Below are 15,701 nucleotides of genomic sequence, written 5' to 3'. Positions count from 1 at the left end.
TTACAAAGTGCTTATATTGTAGCCGTAAAGGAGTTTAATCACAAAATACAAGTCGGAAGGCGTCCTCGACGATTTGAATCGAGCGTCCTGGCGTCTTCGGGTGTTTCCGGAGCCGTGACGTCACAGATGACAAAGTCACCACAGCAGTGTTCGGTTTTGTGCGCTTGTGTTGAGTTGTTTTCCAGTTCGACGGTTTATCATGTCACATTTGGTTGCACTAATGGTCAAGGGAGTGACAAAAGCTTCTTTAGCTTTCCAAAGGCGGAAAAAAAACCTACGTGACCAGTGGATACGAAAAGTCAATCGGCAAGGAAGAAAGCGTGGTGAGTTATGCTCGCCAACCAAGCACTCAAGCTTTGTGCTGATCATTTTGAGGAGTGCTACCGTTGTTTCGTACTGTGCATCCGATCATTTTTTTTTATGAATATAAAATGCAGCTGGTTGTCTCCAGACTCGCCACGTTAACTTGTCATGAATGGCCGACGCATTCCTATTGTTTCCATTAGCACAACGTAGCCACCTGTTGACGTCTTTCACGCTTTAGTGCTACAGAAAGTTGAGGTTGCTTGAGCAAATACATACAGAAACAGAAGAGGAGAGCCCCAGTTGTGTTTGAAAGTGTTGCCACCCCTTTCTCTGAAAGTGACGCCATTATGTATGGCCCAGACCAGTTTGCCTCCAATCGCTCTCCTTTTGGGCCTTCCTTTTTCTTGTTTGCTTTCAGGACCTCATCACCAATTTTAAGGTTAAAAGCTTTCACATTCAGTCTTTTTTTTATTGTCATACAACTTCTGTCTGGCCTGTGCGTTTTTAATGTTCTGGTAAACCTGAGAAAATATTAAATGGTTTAGATGTCATAGTTAGCTTTTTTAGATGCGAGCATTTCCATTTTATCATCACCTTTGCATGCAGATTGGCAACTTCTGCAATTTTGGCCCCCAGCTGTTCTTCTGTTTCATTGACCACCACAACACCTTTGTCACACCCCTCTTCTTGAGTGATGTTTATTCCACCTGGTGTGCGAGGGTGTCTTCCGAAAAGAGCACAGTATGGTGTGTAATTTGTTGATCGCTGTTAGACACACACAAAAAAAGGACAAATCGATATAATTTTACAGTTGCTCTGTCTTTGTGAAACTGGTTCCATCAAACATTCTAACACAATTATTACCTGCCTCGATGTGTTAATAGCTGCCACAATTCCCCTTAGATGGACATCCCAATCATTCTGATCCTCCCCGCAGTATTTAGAAAGTGCAGCCTTTATGTTGGCATTGGTGCGCTCGTCCTGTCCATTGGACTGGGGATGGTATGCTGAGGTAATGCAATGTCTGAGTCCCAAAGCCTCAAAAACACCATGGTTGACCTGCAGGCATGACCCCATCTCTTCAAAGATTCAGTATGATTCATTCCAAATATTATATGTCACTAATACAACGTTTGTTTTCAAATACAAAACTGTACCTCATTTACAAATTCTTGCCCTTGGTCAGTAATGATCTTCTCAACAAGTCCAAAGTCAAAGAGAATGTTAACAATTTTTTTTGACACCTCAGTGGCAGTTTTAGTGTAAAGAGGTTTAACTACAACCCACTTGGTGAAAAGCTCTGTGGCTGTCAAAATGAACCTGCAATATAAAATGCAGATAGTTCAAACCATCTGTTACATCCATAACAGCCATGTTCACTGGCTTAATCTGGTGGACAACATCTTCTAGAGATCTCAGGGAAATGACTTCAAATAAGTTTAGCACCACCAAGACATGGACCTGAATGGAAGGGTCAGAAGTGATGTTGGTGGTGGTGAGTGCTCTAGATTTGTCAATCTTATCAATAAAGAATTGAAGGAAGTTATTGCACATTTCAGGGGAAGAGTTTGTGCATGTAGGCTGAGGAGGTTTAAGTACTAAATCCATCCATCCATCTTCTTCCGCTTATCCGGGGTCGGGTCGCGGGGTCAGCAGCTTCAGGAGGGAAACCCAGACTTCCCTCTCCCCAGCCACTTCAACCAGCTCCTCCGGCGGGATCCCGAGGCGTTCCCAGGCCAGCCGAGAGACATAGTCTCTCCAGCGTGTCCTGGGTCGTCCCCGGGGCCTCCCGCCAGTGGGACATGCCCGGAACACCTCCCCAGGGAGGCGTCCAGGAGGCATCCGAACCAGATGCCCGAGCCACCTCAGCTGGCTCCTCTCAACGCGGAGGAGCAGCGGCTCGACTCTGAGTCCCTCCCGGATGACCGAGCTTCTCACCCTATCTCTAAGGGAGAGCCCGGACACCCTGCGGAGGAAGCTCATTTCGGCCGCTTGTATCCGGGATCTCGTTCTTTCGGTCACGACCCACAGCTCGTGACCATAGGTGAGGGTTGGAACGTAGATCGACCGGTAAATCGAGAGCTTTGCCTTTTGGCTCAGCTCTTTCTTCACCACGACGGACCGATACAGAGTCCGCATCACTGCAGACGCTGCACCGATCCGCCTGTCGATCTCCCGCTCCATCCCACCCTCACTCGTGAACAAGACCCCAAGATACTTGAACTCCTCCACTTGGGGCAGGATCTCATCCCCGACCTGAAGACGACACTCCACCCTTTTCCGACTGAGGACCATGGTCTCGGATTTGGAGGTGCTGATCCTCATCCCAGCCGCTTCACACTCGGCTGCGAACCGCTCCAGTGAGAGCTGAAGGCCCCGGCCTGATGAAGCCAACAGCACCACATCATCTGCAAAGAGCAGAGATGCAATGTTGAGGCCACCAAACCGGAACCCCTCCACGCCTCGGCTGCGCCTAGAAATTCTGTCCATAAAAGTTATGAACAGAATCGGTGACAAAGGGCAACCTTGGCGGAGTCCAACCCTCACCGGAAACGAATCCGACTTACTGCCGGCAATGCGGACCAAACTCTGGCAACGGTCGTACAGGGACCGAACAGCCCGTATCAAGGGGCCCGGCACCCCGTACTCCCGAAGCACCCCCCACAGAACTCCCCGAGGGACACGGTCGAACGCCTTCTCCAAATCCACAAAACACATGTGGACTGGTTGAGCGAACTCCCACGCACCCTCGAGGATCCTGCGGAGGGTGTAGAGCTGGTCCACTGTTCCACGGCCAGGACGAAAACCACACTGCTCCTCCTGAATCCGAGATTCGACCTCCCGACGGACCCTCCTCTCCAGCACCCCTGAATAGACCTTACCAGGGAGGCTGAGGAGTGTGATCCCTCTGTAGTTGGAACACACCCTCCGGTCCCCCTTCTTAAAAAGGGGGACCACCACCCCGGTCTGCCAATCCAGAGGCACTGTCCCCGATGTCCACGCGATGTTGTAGAGGCGTGTCAACCACGACAGCCCCACAACAGCCAGAGTCTTTAGGAACTCCGGGCGGATCTCATCCGCCCCCGGGGCCCTGCCACCGAGGAGCTTTCCAACCACCTCAGTGACTTCGACCCCAGAGATAGGAGAGCCCACCCCAGAGTCCCCAGACTCTGCTTCCTCAAAAGGAGACGTGTTGGTGGAATTGAGGAGGTCTTCGAAGTATTCCCCCCACCGCTTCACGACGTCCCGAGTCGAGGTCAGCAGCACCCCATCGCCACTATAAACAGTGTTAACGGTGCACTGCTTTCCCCTCCTGAGACGCCGGATGGTGGACCAGAATTTCCTCGAAGCCGTCCGGAAGTCGTTTTCCATGGCCTCACCGAATTCCTCCCATGCCCGAGTTTTTGCCTCAGCAACCGCCGAAGCCGCGTTCCGCTTGGCCATCCGGTACCTGTCAGCTGCCTCCGGAGTCCGACAGGCCAAAAAGGCCCGATAGGACTCCTTCTTCAGCTTGACGGCATCCCTTACCGCTGGTGTCCACCAGCGGGTTCGAGGATTGCCGCCACGACAGGCACCGACCACCTTACGGCCACAGCTCCGATCGGCCGCCTCAACAATGGAGGCGCGGAACATGGCCCATTCGGACTCAATGTCCCCCGCCTCCCCCGAGACAAGGGAGAAGCTCTGCCGGAGGTGGGCATTGAAACTCCTTCTGACAGGGGATTCCGCCAGACGTTCCCAGCAAACCCTCACAATACGTTTGGGTCTGCCAGGTCGGACCGGCATCTTCCCCCACCATCGGAGCCAACACACCACCAGGTGGTGATCAGTTGACAGCTCCGCCCCTCTCTTCACCCGAGTGTCCAAAACATGCGGCCGCAAATCCGATGACACGACTACAAAGTCGATCATCGAACTGCGGCCTAGGGTGTCCTGGTGCCAAGTGCACATATGGACACCCTTATGCTTGAACATGGTGTTCGTTATGGACAAACCGTGACGAGCACAGAAGTCCAATAACAGAACACCGCTCGGGTTCCGATCAGGGGGGCCGTTCCTCCCAATCACGCCCCTCCAGGTCTCACTGTCATTCCCCACGTGAGCGTTGAAGTCCCCCAGCAGGACGAGGGAGTCCCCAGAGGGAGCGCTCTCCAGCACACCCTCCAAGGACTCCAAAAAGGGTGGGTACTCTGAACTGCTGTTTGGTGCATATGCACAAACAACAGTCAGGACCCGTCCCCCCACCCGAAGGCGGAGGGAAGCAACCCTCTCGTCCACCGGGGTAAACCCCAACGTACAGGCGCCGAGCCGGGGGGCAATAAGTATGCCCACACCTGCTCTGCGCCTCACACCATGGGCAACTCCAGAGTGGAAGAGAGTCCAACCCCTCTCAAGAGGACTGGTACCAGAGCCCAAGCTGTGTGTGGAGGCGAGTCCGACTATGTCTAGTCGGAACTTCTCTGCCTCACACACCAGCTCGGGCTCCTTCCCTGCCAGAGAGGTGACATTCCATGTCCCAAGAGCCAGTTTCTGTAGCCGGGGGTCGGTCCGCCAAGGTCTCCTCCCTTGGCCGCCACCCAGCCTACACTGCACCCGACCCCTTTGGCCCCTCCCACCGGTGGTGAGCCCGTGGGAAGGGGGACCCACGTTGCCTCTTCGGGCTGTGCCCGGCCGGGCCCCATGGGTGCAGGCCCGGCCACCAGGCGCTCGCCAGCGAGCCCCGCCTCCAGGCCTGGCTCCAGAGGGGGGCCCCGGTGACCCGCGTCCGGGCGAGGGAAACGCTTCTCCAAATGTCTTCGTCATCATAGGGGTCTTCTGAGCCGTTCTTAGTCTGGCCCCTCACCTAGGACCTGTTTGCCATGGGTGACCCTACCAGGGGCATAAAGCCCCAGACAACATAGCTCCTAGGGTCATTGGAACACGCAAACCCCTCCACCACGTTAAGGTACCGGCTCACGAAGTACTAAATCAATAGTTTTAAATAGTACATGTGGATTATGATGGTTTGCCTGAAATGATATTCGCGAGGTATTCTTTTTTTTTTTGCCTCTTTCACTGTATTCTCGTAACAGCACCAATTTTTTTTCATGATCTGATAGGAGACATGCAATCTGTCCTTTTTCCACTTTCGTTCAGCTTTGCGGCACTCCCGTTTGGCTGCACGCGTTTTTTTCGTTGAACCAGGGCTCAAGTCTGACTTTGGGTCCACACTTTTGAATGGAGCCACTGAATCAAGTATATTGAGGCAGCGTGAGTGGAACCAGGAGCTGAGTTCTTCCATGTTTGAAGTGGGCATACAAAGCTCATCAAAGGCATCAGAGAACTGATCAGCAGTAAGGGGGTTAAAAATTCTACGCCTTGACTCAGGAGCAGCCGATGTAACAGAAGCAGTAGGATAAAAATTCACATCAAAGCAGACAGCCATATGATCAGATATCACATTGTGAAATTATTTTTAGATTTGACACTGGGAGACCATAGGCAAGAACCAAGTCTAACAAATGACCTTTTTCATGTGTGGGACCAGACACACACGAGGTTAAATGAGTCAATGAGGCTTAAAAAGTCCTTAGCCACTGGTTTATCAGGTCAGCACACATGAATATTAAAGTCCCGCATAATCAGGATATGGTCATATTTTAGCATGACTTTGGCACCAAGATTTGCAAAGTCATTTAAAAAGTCCTTATTGTATTTTGGAGGTCGGTAGATGACACAGCACAGCACAGTTTGGCCGACTTCAAAGAAAGTGGCTTCAAAGTTGTTGATCAGTGTGGTAAACAGAAATTGTTTACATTTATAGTTGTTTTTAAAAAATACTCGCCGTTCCACCACCTTGTCCCGACTTCTCGGAACATCCAAGTAAGCAGAGCATGGCGGTAGTAATTCAATCATCGCGGTGGAGTCACCGGCGACAGACCAGGTCTTCGTCAGGCATAGGAAATCCAGCTCGTTTGAGAGAAAGAACTCCCTTAGGATGAAGGTTTTGTTTGTCAACGACCGCGCATTTAATAGCGAGATCCTTGTGGGAGCAGCAGGGGTGCGTGGAAGCTCTTTCAGAAGCCGGAGGTCGGCACCGCGTCCAAGGCGCGGAGGGCGGCACGGCCGAGGCTTTCCACGCGAGCCGACGATCGTGAGCAGCTGGGAACCAGCAGAGTACGGGATACGCCACAACGGAGAACATCCAGGCGTTCGGGATCGAGCAGGGGACGGTGCTTGTTCCAGCACCCGCTTTAGTTTCAACAGCTGGCCGCCGCCGCTTCCCCCGAGAAGGAAGCGCACGAACGCGGAAGAGCTCAGCCGGAATGTCCGCCAAGAGAGCGGGGGCAACGGTTTCTCCCAACCATGCTCGAAAACACCCGAAACGTTGTGGTGAAGGTCCATCAAGGAGTCACGTTCGTAGACGAGTATTGACTCACTCAGAACAGTACCAAGCACCGTTATCAGGAAATAAAGCCGAATCAAGAGAGTCGCCGTATACAGTCTGCCATCTTGATTTAAAAAAAAAATAAAAAATGTATTAGGCTGTGCTCGTTTTAACTGGATATTGTACATCTAAAATAACATGATACTTATAACTATTTGAAACTCCAAAATATTTGTATTTTGATTTACTGTAATTGGTTTTTATTGCAAAATTATTTGAAGTTGTATACTGCAGCACACTAATTTTGCCTTTTTTTCTCTCTTTCTTTCAGGTTCCCATAGTATCAAACCTAGCAGAGCTGAAAACTTTGGTCCAGCCAAGTAAATAGTTAGTTTATAGTTTCATTACGTATACATTAGTGACTGCAGCACCTCATCACATGTGATCATGTCATCTTATTGGGCTAAAAGACGTAAAGTCAATAAATTAGTTCGAGAGACAGAGTAGGATATAGATATTGATTATAAATTAACTGCTCCTCCTAGTTCAAGTGCACATCATAACACTGTAGCAAGTACAAATGTTGTCGCAACTACTTATGACTGTTTGCTAGATGGCTTATCAACAGGCTTGCTAGCAAGAAGACCACAATTAACTAGTGAACCATTTGAAAATGACAACTGTGAAACCTCAGAATCTTCAGAGGATTTACATTTTGAAAATATTAACTCAGAAATCTCAGAGATTTTACCAGATGTACATTTTGAAACTCTAGGTGAGGCTGAATTTGAAAATGACCCTAACAGCGAACAGAATGAAGACTTACTGATAATAAGTTTAAAATACTGGGCAACATCCTATTCTGTCTCTCCGGTAGCATTATCATCTCTGCTGTCCATCCTTAAGATATTTCACCCCACCCTTCCCAAAGATGGAAGAACGTTGCTTGGAACACAAAAACGTGTGCCTACCACAAAAATTGAAGGGGGAGACTACTATCATTTTAGTATAGCAAATGGGTCGCTTTCACGTTTTACTTTACCAGCAACACTCACTACACTTAGACATAGACTTGACTTTATTGATCCCTTTGGGATGGCTCCCTCTGGGAAATTTACATGTCCAGCAGCAATAAGAACAGATAATAAAATAAAAAATGAAAATTCAACCAATCAATAAATAAGGTTATAACACCGGAGATTGAATTAAATAAATTAAAGTATGGTAAAGTGCCATATTTGTGAAGTGAAGTGCACGCTACACCCTCTTCCCCCCCAGTGAGGAGTTGTAGAGTAAAATGGCACGGTGGACAAAAGAGTTCTTTAGTCTGTTGGTCCGGCACTTGGGGAGCCTTCAGCCTTCTACTGAATAGGCTCCTCTGAATGCTGATGACAGTGTGCAGAGGGTGGCTGGCTATTATCCGTAATATCCAGCAGTTTGTCCAGAGCCCACTTCTCTGCCACCGTCACCAGAGAGTCTAGCTTCATGCCGACCACATTGCCGGCCCGCCCGATAAGCTCTGTGAAAGTCCTTCTCGGATATGCTGCCCTCCCAGCACACCACGGTGTAAAAGAGAACACTGGCAACCACAGACTGGTAAAACATCTTCAGAAGTTTGCTGCAGATGTTGAAAGAATGCAGTCTCCTCAGGAAGTACATCCTGGTTTGTGTCTTCCTGTACAGGTGACTGCTGTGTGTTGTCCAGTCCAGTTTATTGTCCAGCCTTACAATTTAATATTGATGGCTTACCTTTATTCAAAAGTTCTAAAATTCAGTTTTGGCCCATACTTGGATGTCTCAAATGTGATTACACAAAGTCCCCATTTGTTGGTGGTATTTTTTGTGGTCTAAGCAAGCCAGCTAGTGTTTCTGAGTACCTTACACCCTTACCTACAGTTTGTCAAAGATCTTCAGTATGTATTGTCTAATGGCATTATTTATATTGGGAAGCAATTTCCAGTACAGATTTCTTCTTTTATTTATGATGCTCCAGCTCGAGCTTATATTTAGCAGACCAAGGCATTTAATGGCTATTTGGGTTGTGACAAGTGTTTTCAGGAGGGTGTATGGAGAAATAAAATGACATATCCTGAAACAAATGTAGTACTGAAGACAGACCCCAGTTTCACACACATGGTTGATCAGGAACATCACATTGGAAAGAGCCCTTTATCTGGGTTAGTTCATATTCAAATGGTTTCTATGTTCCCAAGTGATAACATGCATCTGTGCTGTCTCGGAGTAACAAGGAAACTGATTAATTTCTGGTTAAAAGGGAAATTGGCAACCAGGGTTCCTTCCAAAACTGTAGAAACTATTTCAAACAAACTGCAAATGCTCCGTTCCTACACACCTTGAGAATTCAACCGTAAACCAAGGGGGCTGTCAGAGGTAGATCGCTGGAAAGCAACTGAGTTCAGATCCTTCATGTTGTATTGGGGTCCTGTTGTTTTGAGGGATTCCCTCCCCAGTGAGCTCTACGATAACTTCATGTTGTTTTCTGTTGGCATGTACCGTAATTGCAGGACTACAAGCCGCTACTTTTGTGTCACGATTTCAGCCCTGCGGCTTTTACAGTGATGCGGCTAATGTATGCATTTTTTCTAACGGCCGCTAGGGGCGCTCGAGCAGGAAAGGTAAGAATGAGCCCCCTGGAATATATGTGTCGAAGAAGACACAAGTTCAGTGTAACTTCCCTCATTTTCATGTACCATAATTTCCCTCATCATGGAGCGTGTAAAAAGAAATGCATATGACGCAACTTACAAGTTCAAAGCAATCAAGCTGGCCGATAGAGAAGAAAACAGAGCCGCTGCACGTCAAATTGGCATAAGTGAGTCGATGGTGAGACACTGGAAACGGCAGCGGGAAGAACTTCAGCAGTGTAAAAAAAACGATAAAAGCTTTCAGCGGTAATAAAAGCAGGTGGCCCGAACTGGAAAACATTCTTGAAGACTGGGTGAACACAGAGAGCAGATGGCCGAGGTGTTTCCACTGTGCATATCAGACTGAAAGCAAGAACAATCGCCACCGAAAAGAAAATTGAGCATTTCAAAGGAGGATCGTCGTGGCGTTTTTGATTTAGGAAACGAAAAGGGTTCTCCATCAGGGCACGCACAGGTCTGTGTCAGCAACTCCCTCCTGACTATGAGGAACAAATCGCAAATTTTCACAAATTCATTCAAACAAAGATAGCAGAGAATTCCATCGGACCAGACGACATCATAAATATGGATGAGGTCAGGGGCGGACTGACCCACGGGGGTACCGGGGAAATCCCCGGTGGGCTGCCGGTCCGGAGGGCCATTGACCCGGGCTACGGAGAAAAAATATATATATAAAAGAACCCAAAATATATATATACATACATATATGTGGCACTGGGACCGGGAGTTTCATTGCTGGAAAAGTGTACATAATCAGAGGTACATTTCACTTAAAACATTTGTTGACGGGTCAACCACGACTTACAATCAACCACAAACTGGCAGGTTCATCTACAATATACAGTACTTTAAAACTACAACAACAAAACAAGCATGTTAAGTGGCTTGAATAATTTTTGTTAAATTGTAAATTGATAATAGTTGTTAATGTGAGTGCAAATTGATGTTTGTCTATATGTGTCCTGTGACTGTCTAGCCCCCAGTCCCAAGTGTACCACGCCCCTGACCCAAAGTCAGCTGTGGATGACTCCAGCCCACCTGTTACTCTACTCTAGTGAGAATATCCAGTGTAGAAAAAATGGATGATGAAATTGATTAACTATATTCAGCAGCTTGATTAAACCAAACGCACACAAACAAAGAAAAAAAGTACCTTGGTATTGAACAGTATAGGCTTGGTTTCTCAAATCAATGCAGATTTATGTAATTGGCCTACAATCTGGCATCTTTTTTTTATAAAGCTTGTGTTAATGAAAATTTTATGAGTATATGAGTTTATGAGTATAAGTTATGATAATTACACATTGTTATGACGACAATCACTGAGGAATCAAGCTTTCTGAACAAGAAATTTCTTCTAATTCTACAGGATTGAGAGACTTTGGAGAGATGTGTACATGGCAGTTACAAATGTCTTCTACAGTGTTCTTCCCCATTTAGAAGATGAAGGACATCTTGATCTGTCCAGTGAGCTACATCTGTTTTGTTGCCACAATGTCTTCATTCCACGTCTACAGGCCTCCCTTGATATGTTCCATGATGGGTGGTGTGGTGTGGTGTATGGCTTTAAGCCATTGTTTATGGTCACGGGGTGGTGACGTCACGGCGACCGGGCCCAAGGGAGTTGTTGAAATGAGACAATAAAAGTTCAGTGAGCACAAGCCGTCGTCCGCTCGTTATTGGGGCATAACAGGTGGGACAACCATTCTTTGAAATCAGAGCAGAACATGTCACCTAACCAACTGTGGGAAATCCAGTACCAGACCCTGATATTCCGAATGGATGTAAAATATGTGGTTCCAGCTATTATATATTGTTTAGCGCTACAAACACATCAAACAGTAGTTTGGACTTGAAAGACTTTTATTTTACCCACTGCCAGTATGAGCTGTGTTAAAATGTAAACCTTGCTTTTTTGAATTTCTTAAACACCCTTCATGTAAAAAACAATAGGCCATCCTGTTACTATCACAACCGATTGTTTTGAGTTAACACACACATGCGCACCCACACAAAAACTGTCAAACGTAACAAGTAGAGCATTGTGTTCTCCATGTCACAAAAAAATTCTTTTTCAATTAGGAGCTACAAATGCCAGAGATTGACTGGGAGTCTAGTTGTCTTAATGCAGACCAGAGACCTGGGATCCATGTGCCAGTCCTTGTTAGCCCACTGGATGAACTGGAAATGGACCACCTCAAAAGATTCATAGATCCTCATGCCCCAAGTGACTGTTTTGGAATGGACATTTACATCAACAGTTGAATTTGTGCAGAGCATCATAAACAACAGATGATGTTTCCCTTTTGATTAGTAACCAGCTGTAGCTGTCATGTTTCAGTTTTGTTTGGATTGAGTTTTATTTTGGTGAATGTTGGTTGTCTGGTGTTCCTGTCTTCTTCCCCAGTCTCGTTATGGTTAACCTTGTCCACCTGCTTGTGTCTTCCCTTCCCCGTGTGTGTTGCTGATTGGTTCCCCCTGCCTGCTGTGTCTCCCAGGTGTGTCCTGTTAATGTCTCACTAGTGTTTTTTTTTTTTTTTTGTAACCACTCACTCAATCACACACAAGCTTACTTCATGTAAGCCACATGGGGTCTCCCAGATGGGGGAGCGAACCCACGCACCGAAGGCAAGTGAGTGTCTCACTAGTGTTGGTATAAGGGAGTGACGTTTGTTTCACGCTGGTGTGGGAGCATTGCGCGTTGCTATGTTGTATTCAAGTCTTCAGGTCTTCCACGCCACGCCAAGTCATCCACGCCACGCCAAGTCTTCCCAGTCATCCATGCCACGCCAAGTCTTCCAAGTCATCCACACCATGTCAACCACGGCAAGTATCAGCATCACTCCACGCCAAGTCTCCGCCTCATTCCACGCCAAGTCCGTCCAGGTTCGTCATGCCAGTTCTGCCCCTGTTCATCACGCCAGGTCTATCCACGTTTCATCCTGTCAATAAAAGTTATTCTAGTTACTGTCAGTCTTCCCCCTGCCTGGTTTTTCCGCCTCTGGGTCCATCCACCTGTTATGTTGGGGGTATGGATGGACGCAATAGCGGAGGAAACAGGCAGGAAAACAAACTGGAAGGATGATGTAAGGAACTTTATTAACTATGAGGGTGAAGGACTGGACGAGACGGAAAGTGAGTAGACTGGGCTTGACGTGGAGACTGATCATGGCGGAAACTTGGCGTGGCGTGATGCAGAGACTCGGCGTGGCGTGATGCAGAGACTCGGCGTGGCGTGAGGCAGAGACTCGGCGTGGCGTGAGGCAGAGACTCGGCGTGGCGTGAGGCAGAGACTCGGCGTGGCGTGAGGCAGAGACTCGGCGTGGCGTGAGGCAGAGACTCGGCGTGGCGTGAGGCAGAGACTCGGCGTGGCGTGAGGCAGAGACTCGGCGTGGCGAGATGCAGAGACTCGGCGTGGCGAGATGCAGAGACTCGGCCTGGCGTGGTAGACTTAGCAGACTCGGCGTGGTAGACTTAGCAGACTCGGCGTGGTAGACTTAGCAGACTCGGCGTGGTAGACTTAGCAGACTCGGCGTGGTAGACTTAGCAGACTCGGCGTGGAAGACTTAGCAGACTCTGCGTGGAAGACTTAGCAGACTCGGCGTGGAAGACTTAGCAGACTTGGCGTGGTAGACTTGGCGTGGTAGACTTGGCGTGGTAGACTTGGCGTGGAAGACTTGGCGTGGTAGACTTGGTAAAAAGACACCACTGTGACACAACATGCAGACAAGCAACCTGCAGACATTCAAACAATGCTCCCACACCCGCGTGAGACAAACACCACTCCCTTATACCAACACTAATGACAATAACAGGACACACCTGGGAGACACAGCAGGGAGGGGGAATCAATCAGCAATACACACCAGGAAAGGAAGACACAAGCAGTTGGACAAGGTTAACCATAACGAGACTGGGGAAGAAGACAGGAACACCAGACAACCAACACTCACCAAAATAAAACAAAAACCCAAACAAACTGAAACGTGACACCACCATACCCCCACCCTGACAATAGCAGCTTAGTTTTGGCTTTTTCATGACCAGTGGCCTTTACACACAACTGCTTATTTGCTTTGTGTGACATACTTTTAGGGCTTGTATTGATACGGTAACTTTGAGAGTCTACGCTTGCCAGTAAAATGTTGCAACTTGCTTGAAATAAATGCACAAAGAAAAAAACATTTTGCCTTTCAGCACTTTTTTGCCAACATTAAACAACCCAAGATGGGTAAGAAAAGGTCCTGGAAAACAATGCCTGAACGGTAGTGCTCAGAACAGCAACTGACATAGAAATACCAGTTATTAGTAACTAGTAACAATTAAATTGGTAAAAAATAAAAATAAAGACATATGCGCACACACAAAATAAAAACAGTATCGAAAAAATAATCTGCAGAATCTACTCAAGTGGACTTTTAAGTCATTAATTTTGAGTAGTCATTAAGTAATAGTACTTGGCGTGGAAGACTTAGCAGACTTGGCGTGGAAGACTTAGCAGACTTGGCGTGGAAGACTTAGCAGACTTGGCGTGGAAGACTTAGCAGACTTGGCGTGGAAGACTTAGCAGACTTGGCGTGGAAGACTTGCCGTGGAAGACTTGGTAGACTTGGTAAAAAGACACCACTGTGACACAACATGCAGACAAGCAACCTGCATACATTCAAACAATGCTCCCACACCCGCATGAGACAAACACCACTCCCTTATACCAACACTAATGACAATAACAGGACACACCTGGGAGACACAGCAGGGAGGGGGAACCAATCAGCAATACACACCAGGAAAGGAAGACACAAGCAGGTGGACAAGGTTAACCATAACGAGACTGGGGAAGAAGACAGGAACACCAGACAACCAACACTCACCAAAATAAAACAAAAACCCAAACAAACTGAAACGTGACAGTACCCCCCCCCCCCCCCCCCCCCCCACCAAGGGACGGCTCCCAGACGTCCCCAAAACAAAAACAAGCCAAAATGGGGAGGGCGGGGACGGGAATGGGAGCTAAACTCTGCCCCTAATCAGGGTACGAATACGAGTCTACCAAGGGGCGAAACACTGCCTTACAAAACTCCATGAAATCTGGATCGGGGGGCGGCCCAGGAGGCGGCATTATTGTGGGCTCAAGGGGCGAAAACAGGGGTGGCGCCGCCAAGGGCCGGTCCCCGCGGTGGGCCCTTCTCTTGCGCCGCCTGGCGCTGGGTCCCGGGTCAGCCGCCATTACCGCGCTGCCCGGGGCGGACCCCAAGACCGGAGACTTTGGCTGGGGGGGAGACGAGGAAGCTGGGGACTTGGGCTGGGGCGGAGACGAGGAAGCTGGGGACTTGGGCTGGGGCGGAGACGAGGAAGCTGGGGACTTGGGCTGGGGCGGAGACGAGGAAGCTGGGGACTTGGGCTGGGGCGGAGACGAGGAAGCGGGAGAAGGCGGCAACTCTGCCTTGACGAGGGGACCTGAGATGCCAATTGGCCGCAACAAGGAGACCTGAGACGCCAGAGGCTGCGTCGCCCCGGAGCAGGGAGGCCAGGGGCTGCGTCGTCCCGTAGCAGAGAGGCCAGGGGCTGCGTCGGCCAGGGACAGAGAGGCCAGGGGCTTCAGCGGCACAGGCGTTGCGGCGGCAGCGGCACAGGCGAAGCGGCCAGGGGCTGCGGCGGCAGCGGAACAGGCGAAGCGGCCAGGGGCTGCGGCGGCAGCGGCACAGGAGAAGCGGCCAAGGGCTGCGGCGGCAGCGGCACAGGCGAAGCGGCCAGGGGCTGCGGCGGCAGCGGCACAGGCGAAGCGGCCAGGGGCTGAAGCGGCAGCAGCGGCACAGGCGTGGCATTCATGGGCTGCCGAGGCGCCGGGACGGGGTCCTGAGGCCGGCGCGGAGCCGGAACGGGGTCCTGAGGCCGGCGCGGAGCCGGAACGGGGTCCTGAGGCCGGCGCGGAGCCGGAACGGGGTCCTGAGGCCGGCGCGGAGCCGGAACGGGGACTTGAGGCCGGCGCGGAGCCGGAACGGGGACTTGAGGTCGGCGCGGAGCCGGAACGGGGACTTGAGGTCGGCGCGGAGCCGGAACGGGGACTTGAGGTCGGCGCGGAGCCGGAACGGGGACTTGAGGTCGGCGCAGAGCCGGAACGGGGACTTGAGGTCGGCGCAGAGCCGGAACGGGGACTTGAGGTCGGCGCAGAGCCGGAACGGGGACTTGAATCCGGCGCAGAGCCGGAACGCGGACTTGCCGCTTCCGCTGGGTCCGGGTTGGTGGGAGCATTCTGTTACGGGGGTATGGATGGACCCAATAGCGGAGGAAACAGGCAGGAAAACAAACTGGAAGGCTGATGTAAGGAACTTTATTAACTATGAGGGTGAAGGACTGGACGA

The sequence above is a fragment of the Festucalex cinctus genome, chromosome 1 (assembly GCF_051991245.1).
Source record: "Festucalex cinctus isolate MCC-2025b chromosome 1, RoL_Fcin_1.0, whole genome shotgun sequence".
Taxonomy (NCBI): domain Eukaryota; kingdom Metazoa; phylum Chordata; class Actinopteri; order Syngnathiformes; family Syngnathidae; genus Festucalex; species Festucalex cinctus.
This window is presented reverse-complemented; position numbering follows the sequence as displayed.